Here is a 13,114-nt window from a genome sequence, read left to right as displayed (position 1 = left end):
GCCAAAAGGCTACAACTTTTTAACACCATAGATTAGTTTAACCTATTCTTGGGCTTCATGTAAATGGAATTCTTTTGTGTCTGGCTCCTTTCACTAAACATAATGCTTTTGGAATCCATCCATGTTGTTTGTATCAGTAGCTTGTTCCTTTAAATTCTGAGAAGTATTATATTGTATGTATATACCATAATCTATCTATCCATCCTGCTGTTGTTGAACATTTGGGTTATTTCTAGTTTGGGGCTATCATGAAAATGTTGCTATAAACATTCTTAATACAAATATGTTTGTAGACGTTTAAATTTCTTTTGAGTACATATCTAGACACGCTGGTTCATAGAGCTGAAATGCATTTAACTTTATAAGAAACTTTAATCGCTCTCTAAACCAGTAATGAATTAGGGGTTTAGGGCTCCAAATTCTTGTTGACGTTTAGTATTGTCAGCCTTTTTGATTGTAGCTATTCTAGAAGGTGAGAAATTGAATCACCATGTAATTTTTTTTGTAGCGAAAACCACAATTTCAACATTGGGTACCACATGCTGTGCTTTCACTCATATCATTTCCTTGGAGCTAATGAGCAAAGGGTGGAAGGACCTTTGGGAACCGTGCAAAACATGGAACACTTCACGAATTTGCACATCATCCTTGTGCAGGGGCCATGCTGATTTTCTCTGCATCGTTCTAATTTTAGTATATATGCTGCTGAAGCAAGCACACCAAGTCATTTTAATTAGCATTTTCCTGATGATTAACGATGTTGAGTATCATTTCATGCACTTATTGGTCACTTGTATATCTTCTTTTGTGAAGCGCCCATTCAAGTCTTTTGTCCATATTTTTTCATGAGGTTTTCTTTCTATTGTTGGTTTATGGTTTGTTATATTCTGGCTAGAACTCCTTTGTCAGATATATTATTACAAACATGTTTTCCTGGTGTGTAATTTTTCTATTAATCTTCTTAAACATATTAATTAAACTTAACTTTGTTGAAGTCCAGTTTATAATATTTTTTTATGGTTAGTGCTTTTTGTGTCCTAAGAAATCTTCACATATCCTGAAGTCATGAAGATGTTATAGTTTCAGCTGGGAGCTTTATTGTAGAAGTTTTATCATAGACATTTAGGTCTATGATCCATCTAGAAATCACTTTTGCCTATCGTACGAGAAGGGATAGAGGTTAATTTCCATTTAATCTTCAGTTGTTCCAAAACTATTGGTCAAAAAACTTTATCTTTCCCTATTGAATGGTCTTGGTGCCATGGTGGATCAATTTCCGGATTCTTTTCCTTTTTTTTTTCCCCCTCTATTGCTCTCTCTTCATGCCAATATCACATTGTCTTGATTACTGTAGCTTTATAGCGAGTCTGGAAATGAGGTAGCCTAAGCCCTTCAACATTGTTCTTTTACAAGACTGGTTATTCTACTTCCTTTGCAATTCCAAACAACTTCAGAATCATCTTGTCAATTTCTTCAGGAAGGCCTGCTGTGATTTTGATTGAGATTGCATTGTATCTATGGATCAATTTGGAGGAAAAAAGTCATCTTAAAAATACTGACTCTTCCACTCCATCAATATGGCAAATTCCTTCCCTAGGATTTCTTTAATTTCTCTCAGCAACGCTTTGTGATTTTTAGTGTAATACCTTTCATTATATTTATTCTTAATTACTTGTGGCATTTTGATATTACTGTAAATGGCACTGATTTTTCAAATTTCATTTTCTGGTTGTTCATTGCTACTCTCTAGGAATACAACTAATTCTTATGTATTAACCTTTCTCTCATGCTCTTGCTAACCTCATATATTAGCGTTTGTAGCTTTTGTAGTTCCACAGGGGTTTCTACACACACAATTGGGCTGTCTGCAAATAATGACAAGTTTTACTTCTTCATTTCCAATAGTGTACTTTTTATTCTTTTTTCCCCTTTGTCTTATTGCATTGGCTAGGACTTTGATATTGTTCTGTTGTTCCTGATTTTAGGGAACATCAGGTAAAAAGCTCTCAAAGTGGATTTTAGGAATTTTAGGGAAAAAGCTCCCAAAGCGGATCATTATGTATGAGGTTAGCAACAAGCTTTCTGTATATGCTTGTTCTCAGACTAAGGAAGTTCCGTTGTCCTCCTCATTAACCCATAAATGGGTGCTGAATTCTATCAAATGCATTTCCTGCATCTATTGATACAGTCTTACGATTTTTCTCCTTCATTCAGTTAATGTGATGAATCAGTGATTGGTTTTTCAATGATAAAGCAACTTTGCATTCCAGAGATAAAACCTGCTTGGTTATGATGCATTACCCTTTTATATATTGCTGGACTCAAAAACGCAAATATTTTGTTGAGAGTTTTTTCACGTGGGATTTGGTCTGGAATTTTCTTTCCTGGGAATATTTTTGTCAGATTTTGGTATCTAGCTTATGCTCACATCATAAGACATGTTGGAAAGTGTTCCTCCTTCTCCTATTTTCTGAAAAAGTTTTTGTAACATTGGTATTTTCCCAGTGAAACCATCTGGGTCTAGAGGTTATTTTTATTTTTACTTTTTATTGAAATTATGATAGTTTACAACCTTGTGAAATTTCAGTTGTACATTACTGTTTGTCAGTCATGTTGTACATGTACCACTTCACCCTTTGTGCCCACCCCCTACCCTTCCTTTCCCCTGGTAACCACTAATCAGTTCTCTTTGTCTACATGTTTAACTTCCACATATAAGTGTAGTCACATGGAGATTGTCTTTCTCTATCTGGCTTATTTCACTGAACACAATACCCTCAAGGTCCATCCATGTTGTTGTGAACGGGATGAGTTTATCCTTTTTTATGGCTGAGTAGTATTCCATTGTATGTATATACCATATCTTCTTTATCCAATCATCAGTTGATGGGCACTTAGGTTGCTTCCACATCTTGGCTATTGTAAATAATGCTGCAATGAACATAGGGGTGCATGGGACTTTTGGAATTGCTGATTTCAAGTTCTCTGGATAGATACCCAGTAGTGGGATGGCTGGGTCATATGGTATTTCTAATTTTTTGAGAAATCTCCATACTGTTTTCCACAGTGGCTGCACCAGTTTGCATTCCCACCAGCAGTGTATGAGGGTTCCTTTTTCTCCTCAACCTCTCCAACATTTGTCACTTTTTGTTTTGGTTATTTTTGCCATTCTAACGGGTATAAGGTGATATCTTAGTGTAGTTTTGATTTGCATTTCCCTGATGATCAATGATGATGAGCATCTTTTCATGTGCCTTTTGACCATCCGTATATCTTCTTTGGAGAAATGTCTGTTCATGTCCTCTGCCCATTTTTGATTGGGTTATTTGATTTTTGGTGTTGAGTTGTGTGAGTTCTTTATATAATATGGAGATTAACCCTTTGTCAGATACATGACTTGAAAATATTTTTTCCCAATTGGTGGGTTGTTTGTTTCAATCCTGTTTTCCCTTGCCTTGAAGAAGCTCTTTAGTCTGATGAAGTCCCATTTGTTTTTTCTTTCTATTGTTTCCCTTGTCTGAGAAGACATGGTGTCTGAAAAGATCCTTTAGATACTGCTGTCAAAGAGTGTGCTGCCTATATTTTCTTCTAGAAGCCTTATGGCTTCAGGTCTTACGTTTAGGTCTTTGACCCATTTTGAGTTTATTTTTGTGAATGGTGAAAAAGAATGGTCAATTTTCATTCTTTTACATGTGGCTTTCCAGTTTTCCCAGCACCATTTGTTGAAGAGACTTTCTTTTCTCCATTATATTCAGCTCCTTTGTTGAAGATCAGCTGTCCATAGATGTGTGGTTTTATTTCTGGGCTTTCAATTCTGTGTCATTGATTTGTGTGTCTGTTTTTGTACCAGTATCATGCTGTTTTGATCACTATGGCTTTGTGTATATTTTGAAGTCAGCAGTTGTTCTTTTTTCTCAGGATTGCTTTAGTGATTTGGGGTCTTTTGTTGCCCCATATGAATTTTAGGATTCTTTGTTCTATCTCTGTAAAGAATGTCATTGGGATTCTGATTGGGATAGCATTGAATCTGTAGATTGCTTTAGGTAGTATGTACATTTTAACTATGTTTATTCTTTCAATCTATGTGCATGGAATATCTTTCCATCTCTTATGTTGTCATCAATTTCTTTCAGGAAAGTCTTGTAGTTTTCCTTGTATAGGTCTTTCACTTCCTTGGTTAAATTTACCCCAAGGTATTTTATTCTTTTTGTTGCAATTGTGAATGGGATCATGTTCTTGAGTTCTTCTTCTGTTAGTTTGTTGTTAGAGTATAGAAATGCTACTGATTTATGTATGTTGATTTTATACCCTGCAACTTTGCTGTAGTTGTTGATTATTTCTAATAGTTTTCCAATGGATTCTTTGGGGTTTTCTATATATAAGATCATGCTGTCTGCAAACAGCGAGAGTTTCACTTCTTCATTGCCTATTTGGATTCCTTTTGTTTCTTTTTCCTGCTTAACTGCTCTGGCCCAAACCTCCAGTACAATGTTGAATAAGAGTGTTGAGAGTGGACACCCTTGTCTTGTTCCTGTTCTCAGAGGGATGGCTTTCAGTTTTTGCCCATTGAGTATGATGTTGGCTGTGTATTTGTCATACATGACCTTTATTATGTTGAGGTACTTTCCTTCTATACCCATTTTATTGAGTTTTTACCATAAATGGATGTTGAATCTTGTCGAACGCTTTCTCTGCATCTATTGAGATGATCATGTGGTTTTTGTTTCTCATTTTGTTAATGTAGTGTATCACATTGATTGACTTGCGGATGTTGAACCATTCCTGTGTACCTGGTATAAATCCCACTTGACCATGGTGTATGATCTTTTTAAAGTATTGCTGTATTCACTTTGCCAGAATTTTGTTGAGGATTTTTGCATCTATGTTCATCAGTGATATTGGCCTGTAGTTTTCCTTCTTGGTGTTGTCCTTGTCTGGTTTTGGGATCAGGGTGATGCTGGCTTCATACAATGTGTTAGGAAGTACTCCATCTTCCTCAATTTTCTGGAATAGTTTGAGAAGGATAGGTATTAAATCTTCTTTGAATGTTTGGTGGAATTCTCCAGAGAAGCCGTCTGGTCCTGGACTTTTATTTTTGAGAAGGTTTTTGATTACTGTTTCACTTTCTTTACTTGTGATTGGTCTATTCAGACTCTATTTCTTCCTGCTTCAGTTTTGGGAGGTTGTAGGAGTCTAAGAATTTATCCATTTCTTCTAAGTTATCCAATTTGTTGGCATATAGTTTTTCATAGTATTCTCTTATAATCTTTTGTATTTCTGTGGTATCCATTGTGACTTCTCCTCTTTCATTCCTAATTTTATCTATTTGAATCTTCTTTTATTCTTAGTGAGCCTGACTAAGGGTTAGTCAATTTTGTTTATTTTCCAGAGGTTATTTTTTCCTATGAAGGTTTTAAATTATAGATTCAATTTCATATATATGTGACTATTATATTTCCCATTTCCTCTTGTGTTTTGATAATTTTTGTCTTTTAAGGAATTTGCTTCACTTGAGCTGTCAATTTTGGGGGCATAAAATTGCTGACAATATCCCCTTACTTTTCTTGAAATTTCTATTGGATCTGTAGTGACATCACTTCTTTCAGTCCTAATACTTGTGTTTTGTATTTGGAGCCCTGTTATGAAGTGCACAAACTTTTAGGATTGTGTTCTCGTGATGAATTGACACCTTTATCATTATAAAATGACCTCTTTGTCTCTGGTGGTATTCTTTGCTATGAAATTCACATTGTTGATATTAATACAGTGACTTCATTTTCCTTTTTATTAGCATTAGTATGGTACAACTTTTCCATCTTATTCTTTTAATTTATTTGTGCCTATTTATTTTACTTTACTTTTTTAGGAGTTGATAAGTAAATTAACTATTTTTATTTTTTAATTTTAATTTTTTTTTTGGTGTGTCTTTTTTTTTTTGAGGAAGATTAGCCCTGAGCTGACATCTGCCACCAATCCTTCTCTTTTTTGCTGAGGAAGACTGGCCCTGAGCTAATATCCATGCCCATCTTCCTCTACTTTATATGTGGGATGCCTGCCACAGCATGGCTTGACAGGTGGTGCATAGGTCTGAACCAACAAACTCTGGGCCACCAAGGCAGAACGCGTGAACTTAACCACTGCGCCTCTGGGCTGCCCTATTTGGTGTGTATTTTTAAACTGTGTTTGTAGTAGGCTATATATAGTTAGGTCTTGCTTTTTAAAAATCCAGCCTCACAATCTCTACATCTTAAATGGGATGTTTAGATCCTTTATATTTATTGATGTGATTATGTTTATATCTATCTTTTGTTATTTGTTTTTAATTCATCTCATCTATCTCCCCCTCCCCATTTTCTCTGCCTTTCATATTGAGTATTTTTTTATAGACCCATTTTATCTTCTCTGTTGACTTATTAGCTATAACTGCTTTTTTAAATTTAGTGGTCACTTCAGGGTTCAGCATCCATCTTTAATTAATCACAGTCTACCTCCAAGTGATATTATACTGCTTTACATGTGGTGTAAGAACCTTATGATAGGAATCTTCCATTTCTCCCCTCCCAAACTCTGAGCAGTTGTTGTCATACAGTTGACTTTACACATGTTATAAACCCCACAATATACGACCAGTTTTGTAAAGGCAATCAATTACATTCTAAAGAGATGTAAATAATAAGACAAAATTTCATATGTTTACCTATGCAGTTGCCATTTCCACCACTTCTTTGTTCCTTTGTATAGATCCAGACTTCAATCTGGTATCATTCCCCTTCTGTCTAAAGGATTTCCTTTAATATTTCTTGCTGTGTGGGCCTGCTGGTAACAAATTCTCAGCTTTTGTATGACTAAAAAGGTTTTTTTGTTTAAGCCTTTGCTCTTTGGAAGATATTTCCACTGAGCATAAAATTCTAGGTTGAGGGTACTTTTCTTCCAGTACTTAAAGATGTTCTCCACCGTCTTCTTTGCTTACATTATTTCTGACAAGAAATCTGATGTCATCCTTGTCATTCTTTTGCATATGACTTGATTTTTTCATCTGGCTGCTTTAAAGCTTTTCCCTGTATCACTGGTTTTGAGCAATTAAGCAGTTTCCTTCATGTTATGTTGGAGGTAGCTGAGCTTTGGGTTTATAGTTTCATCAAATTTGAAATATTTCTTCACATGTTTTTTCTGGACCTCCCTCTCTTTCTTCTTTTTTGAGGACTCCAATTACATGTATATTAAGTCCCTTAAAGTTTTCCAACAGTTCACTGATGATCTTTTTTTTTTTGCTGGGAAATATTTGCCCTGAGCTAACATCTGTTGCTAATCTTGCCCCCTTTTTGGTCTCCCCGAAGCCCCACTACATGGTTATAGATTCTCCTTGTAAGTTCCTCTAGTTCTTCTATGTGAGCCGCCACCACAACATGGCTACTGAGAGTCAAGTGGTGTGGTTCCACGACTGAGAACCAAACCCAGGCTGCCAAAGCCGAGCATACCACACTTTAACCACTAGGCCATCAGGACTGGCTGTCTTTTCTTTCTGTAAAATTATTTTTTTCTATGTTTCATTCTGGGAAGTTCCTATTGCTATGTGTTCAAGTTCACTAATCTTTTCTTCTGCCATTGATTCCATCCAATGTATTTTTCATCTCACATACTGTAGTTATTTCTAGAAATTCTAGAATTTCTACAAGTTTTGTTTTTTTTTTTTCCAACATTCCATGTCTCTTCTTAACTTTTTGAGCATCTGGAATACAGTCAAAATAACTCTTTTGTGTCCTTGTCTATAAATTCAACATCTGTGTCAGTTTGATTCAGTTTTAATTGACTGATACTTCTCCTCATTGTGGATCATATTTACCTGCTTCTTGGTATACCTGGTAATTTTTGATATGATGTCAGACATTGTAAATTCGACCTTGCTGGGTGCTGGATATTTTTCTATTCCTGTAAATATTCTTCAGCTTTGTTCCAAGTCAAATTACTTGGAAAGTGCTTGATCCTCTTCGTTCTTGCTTTTAAGATTTGTTAGGTGGGACCAGGGCAGTATTCTCATGAATTATGGAGGTTTCCAGTCTGCTGTGAACAAGCACTGTTCCCTTGAATCCTCCTGGCTGGTTCTTTTTCTGGCTTTGAGTAGTTTCCTTACATGAATGGATACTTTAATCAGGATATGCTGATTGGTGTTCAGCTGAATACTTGGGGAGGGTCCTCTGTGAACACCTGAGGAGGATCCTCTGGGGATATTTGGGGAGGGTCCTCTGTGGATATTTGGGGAGGGTCCTGTGTGAACAACTGAGGAGGGTCCTCTGTAGATATTTGGGGAGGTTCCTCTGTGGATCCCCAGAGTTTTCTGTGTACGCCCCTTTCCTCTGCAGCACCCTGTCCTGGGAGGTCTAGCCACCTTTCTCTCCTCAGACTCTTAGCTCCATCTCCACTCAAGGAGCTCACCGGGCTCTACCTTAGTTCCCCTCCCTCAGCCATGGTCTGAAAACTCTCTCAAGGCAGTAATATATGGGAAATCATAGGGTTAACCTGGTTTCTCTCAGGGATCTCTGTTCTTCGTTGCCTGATGTCCAGTGTCTTGCTTCATGTATCTGTCCTTTCTTTGCTTGTTTCAAGAGAGAGGGTAAATCTGGTCCCTGCTACTCCAACTTGGCTAACAGAGGAAGTCCTTATTCCTAACACTTGTAATTTATTCCTTGTATCCTTATCTGTCAGATGTACTTAGGTATAATTTGCACGCAATAAAATTCATCCTTAAGTGTAAAGGTTGATTTTGACAAATGTATACAGTCATGTAACCACCACCACAATCAACAGAAAATTTTCATCATCCCCAAAGTCCTGTCCTGCCCTACTGCAGTCAATTCCCTCCCCCAACCCTCAGCACCCGACAACAGTAATCTGATTTTTGGGCCTAGAATTCTGCCTTATCCAGGGTATCATATACAGTCATGAATCACTTACTGACAGGAATATGTTCTGAGAAATGTGTCATCAGGCAATTTTGTTGTTGTGTGATCACAGAATGTACTGAAGGGGAATAAAATTTGCCACCCCAAAATACATCTCTTTAACATGAGGATTATTTTAGAGTGATCTTTTTTTCTTTTGAGGCAGATTAGCCCTGAGCTAACATCTGCCACCAATCCCCCTCTTTCTGCTGAGGAAGACCGGCCCTGAGCTAACATTTATGACCATCTTCCTCTCTTTTATATGTGGGATGCCTACCACAGCATGGCTTGCCAAGTGGTGCCATGTCCGCACCTGGGATCCGAACTGGCGAACCCCGGGCCGATGAAGCAGAACGTGTGCACTTAACTGCTGCACCACTGGGCCGGCCCCTAAGGTGATCATTTTTAAGAAACAAAAGACTCAGAAAGTTTTCCTTGTTACCTCCTCCTTAACAGCCTAAAAGAATTCAGATTAGAAATCCTTTCTCAGGAAGCAAGCTATCACCTTAGCACAACATGAACTGGGTGGTAGACAGGGAGGAACCTAGAAAGGCCTGTTTGCTGGGCTCCCGTCTGTGTTCTTCTGTTTCTGTGACCAGACACTTGTTTTCCAAACATTTGCTCCTTTTCTCCTTCCTGTGAATTGCTTTCCTTCTCTTTGAAGTCCCTGACTCTCCCTACCCCCAACATCTTTTGTCTTCAGCTGAGGATGGCATTTAAGGTGAGAGCTTTGGTCCTTATGGTGAGTTATTCTGTTTTTCTGGGTTTCTCCTATGTATATGTGTTATTAAACTTTTCTTTTTCTCCTGTGAATCTGTCTCATTCAATTTAATTCTTAGACTAGCCAGAAGAACCTAGAAAGGTAGAGGAAAGTTTCTTCCTCCCCTACAGTACTTACACAAACCTAGATGGTATAGCCTACTACACACCTAGGCTATGTGGTACTAATTTTATGGGACCACTGTTTTATATGTGGTTTGGGATTGACTGAAACATTGTTACGTGGCAGATGATTGTAAACAAATTCATATGGTATGCAGACCTCTGTGTCTGGCTTCCTTCACTCAGCAAATTATTCCTGAGATCCATACATGCTGTTCTGTGCAGAAGCAGATTAGTCCTTTCCATTACCAAACAGCATTCCACTGCATGGATAAACTACAACCTGCCCCTCCATTCTCAGTTAATTGACACCTGAGTTGTTTCCGATTACGAACAAAGCTGCTGCAAACATTTGTGTGCAGGCCCTGGGAGAACATATGTTTTCATCTCTCTTGGGTAAATACTCAGGAGAGGAATTGCTGGGTCACATGGTAAGTCCATGTTTGACTGTACAAGAAACTGACAAACTGTTCTCTAAAGTTGTTGCACCATTCCATGTGCCCCACAGCAAAGCCTGAGCCTTCAAACATTTCCTCTGTTTCAGGGGCAGTTGGTATCATTAGTCTATCTATCTCTTCTTTTTTTAGTGGTTAGTGTTGCTAGCAGTTTATAAAATTAATTAATTTTGTGAAGAATCAACTTTTAACTTTGTTGACTTTTTGTTTATCTACTTTCTATTTCATTCACTTCCATATTTATTTTTATTTTCTTTCTTTAACCTTGGGCTTAAATTTTTCCTAGACTTTTGATGTGGAAGCTTAAATAATAGATTTTATAGTCCATTCTTTTCTAATATAAACGTTATTGCTGAGTACTGCTTTAGTTGCAACCAACAAAATTTGATATGCTGTGCTTTCATTAACAATCCATTTAAAATATTTTCTAATTTTTCTTGTGATTTCTTTTTTTATTCATGGCTTATTAAGAAGTGTGTTTCATTTCCAAACATTTGGAGATTTTTCTGGCCATCTTGTTATTGATTTCTCATTTAATTCCATTATGATAAGAGAATATACTCTATGTGATTGTAGTCACTTAACATTCATTGAGAAATGTTTTATAGTCTTTCTTGGGGAATTTTTCACGTATATTTGAGAGACATGCCAGTTCTACAGACGTTGGCGTCTTAGTCTGCTTGGGTTGCCATAACAAAATACCACAGACTGTGTGTCTTAAACCATAGACATCAATTTTCTCACAGCGCCAGCATGGTCGGGTTCTGGTAGGAGCTCTCCTCCTGGATTGCATATGGCTGCCTTCTTGTTGTGTCCTCACGTGAATTTACCGTGGCATTTGTGCATGGAGAGAGAGAAGCCCTGATCTCTCTTTCTCTTCTTATAAGGACACCAATCATATCAGCTTAGAGCCTCAGCTTTATGACCTCGTATAACCTTTATTACCTCTTTATAGGCCATATGTTCAAATAAAGTCACACTGGGGTTAAGGCTTTAACATATGAATTTGGTGGGGGACACAATTCAGTCCTAGCAGTTGAGTATAGTATTCTCAAGTGTCAATTACATCAAGTTAGGCCATTGTGTTGTTCAAATCTTCTATATGCTCAATGATTTTTTTTCCTACTTATTTTATCAATTATTGAGAGAGAAGTCTTAACATCTCCAACTATGAGTGTGAATTTGTCACTTTCCTCTTTGAGGTCTGTCAGTTTTGCTCCACGTATTTTGAAGCTCAGTTTTTAGGTGCATGTGCATTTAGGATTTTTAAGTTTTATGAATGATGAATTGACCATTTAATCATTACAAAATGTACATCTTCATCTTTAGGTCTAATATATCTTTTATTAATACAACTACACCATCTTCTTTTGCTGACTGTATTTACTTTCAATCTGTCAGTATCTTTATATCTAAGCTGTGTTTCTTGTCACTGCATATAGTTTAGTCTTTTTAATCAGTCTGACAATCTCTGCCTTTTAATTGGCATGTTTAGTTAATTTACCTTTAACGTAATTATTGATACAATTGGCTGTTTTTTATTGGCCCCTTTTGTTTTTGTGCTTCCCTTCTACATTCTTCTTTTTAATGAACAGAATATTTTTGGTAGAGCACTTTATCTCCTCTGTTGACCTTTGTATTAACTTTTTAGTGGTTGATGTAGAGATCAAAATTTGCATCATTTATCACAGTCTACCTTCACATACTTTACGAACAGCTTAAGAATCTTGTAACAAAATATTTCCATTTACCTCCCCAGTCCTGCCCTTTGACACTTTGTCATCTCATATGTTACTTCTACTTAAGCTATAAAGGCCTCAGCTGTCATCATTTTTGCTTTGAGTAATTAAATCTTTAAAGACATTTAAGAATATTTACATACCTACATATTGATAGAAAGATTTTTAAAAGTTTCCTTGTATTTACCTTTTCTAGTATTCTTCATTTATTCCTACAAATATGAGCTTCATTGTGCTGCCATTTCTTTTCATCCTGAGGAAGTTAGCATTTCTTGTAGAGCATATTTGCTAATGGTGAATTCTCTCAGTTTGCTCTGTCTACAAATACCTGTCTTTGTCTTCCTTTTTTTTCAGTGAGGGAGATTGGCCCTGAGCTAACATCTGTGCCAATCTTCCTCTCTTTTGTATGTGGTATGCCACCATAGCATGTCTTGATGAGTGGTGTGCCAGTCTGGACCCGGGATCTGAACACCCAAACCCCAGGCTACCAAAGTGGAGCGTGCGAACTTAACCACTACGCCACCAGGCCAGCCCCCTGTCTTCCTTTTCGAAGGACAGTTTTGCTGGATAAACAACTGCTTTAGCACCTTGAACACAGGCTACTTTGTTTGGTTTTGGTTTGCTTTATTGCACTTTGCAGACACTGAATTTTTTACAAGAAAAGGTTTGTGGCGATTCTGCACCAAGCAAGTCTATTGGCACCATTTTTCCAACAGTATTTGCTTGCTTCATGTTTCTGATCATATTTTGGTAATTCTTGCATTATTTAAAAATTTCTTCATTATTATTATATTTGCTATGGTGATCTGTGATCAGTGACCTTTGATGTTACTACTGAAATTGTTCTGGGGTGCCATAAATTGCACCCACCTCAGATGGAGAACTTAATTGATAAGTCCTTAATCGATAAATGTGTTCTGACTGCTCCACTGATTGGCCATTTGCCTGTCTCTCTCCCTCTCCTTAGGCCTCTCTATATCCTGAGACACAATAACATTGACATTAGGCCAATTAATAACTCTACAATGACCTCTAAATATTCAACTGAAAGAAAGAGTTGCACATCTCTTACTTTAAATCAAAAGCTAGAAATGATGAA

The 13,114-nt window shown here is 37.0% G+C and overlaps 1 protein-coding gene and 1 non-coding gene across 13 annotated transcripts in view; both read right to left on the bottom strand.

The window, feature by feature from the left end:
• Positions 1-13,114, bottom strand: part of DIP2C (disco interacting protein 2 homolog C) — a 470,819-nt gene that overhangs the window by 39,406 nt on the left and 418,299 nt on the right. The window lies entirely within an intron of this gene.
• On the bottom strand, positions 612-718 carry LOC123282163 (U6 spliceosomal RNA). The gene has a single exon (XR_006522171.1). It is a non-coding gene; the product is annotated as a U6 spliceosomal RNA (small nuclear RNA).

This window comes from Equus asinus, chromosome 29, assembly GCF_041296235.1.
Source record: "Equus asinus isolate D_3611 breed Donkey chromosome 29, EquAss-T2T_v2, whole genome shotgun sequence".
Taxonomy (NCBI): Eukaryota; Metazoa; Chordata; class Mammalia; order Perissodactyla; family Equidae; genus Equus; species Equus asinus.
The sequence above is the reverse complement of the archived record's forward strand: the minus strand, read 5'-3'. Positions and strand labels throughout refer to the sequence as shown.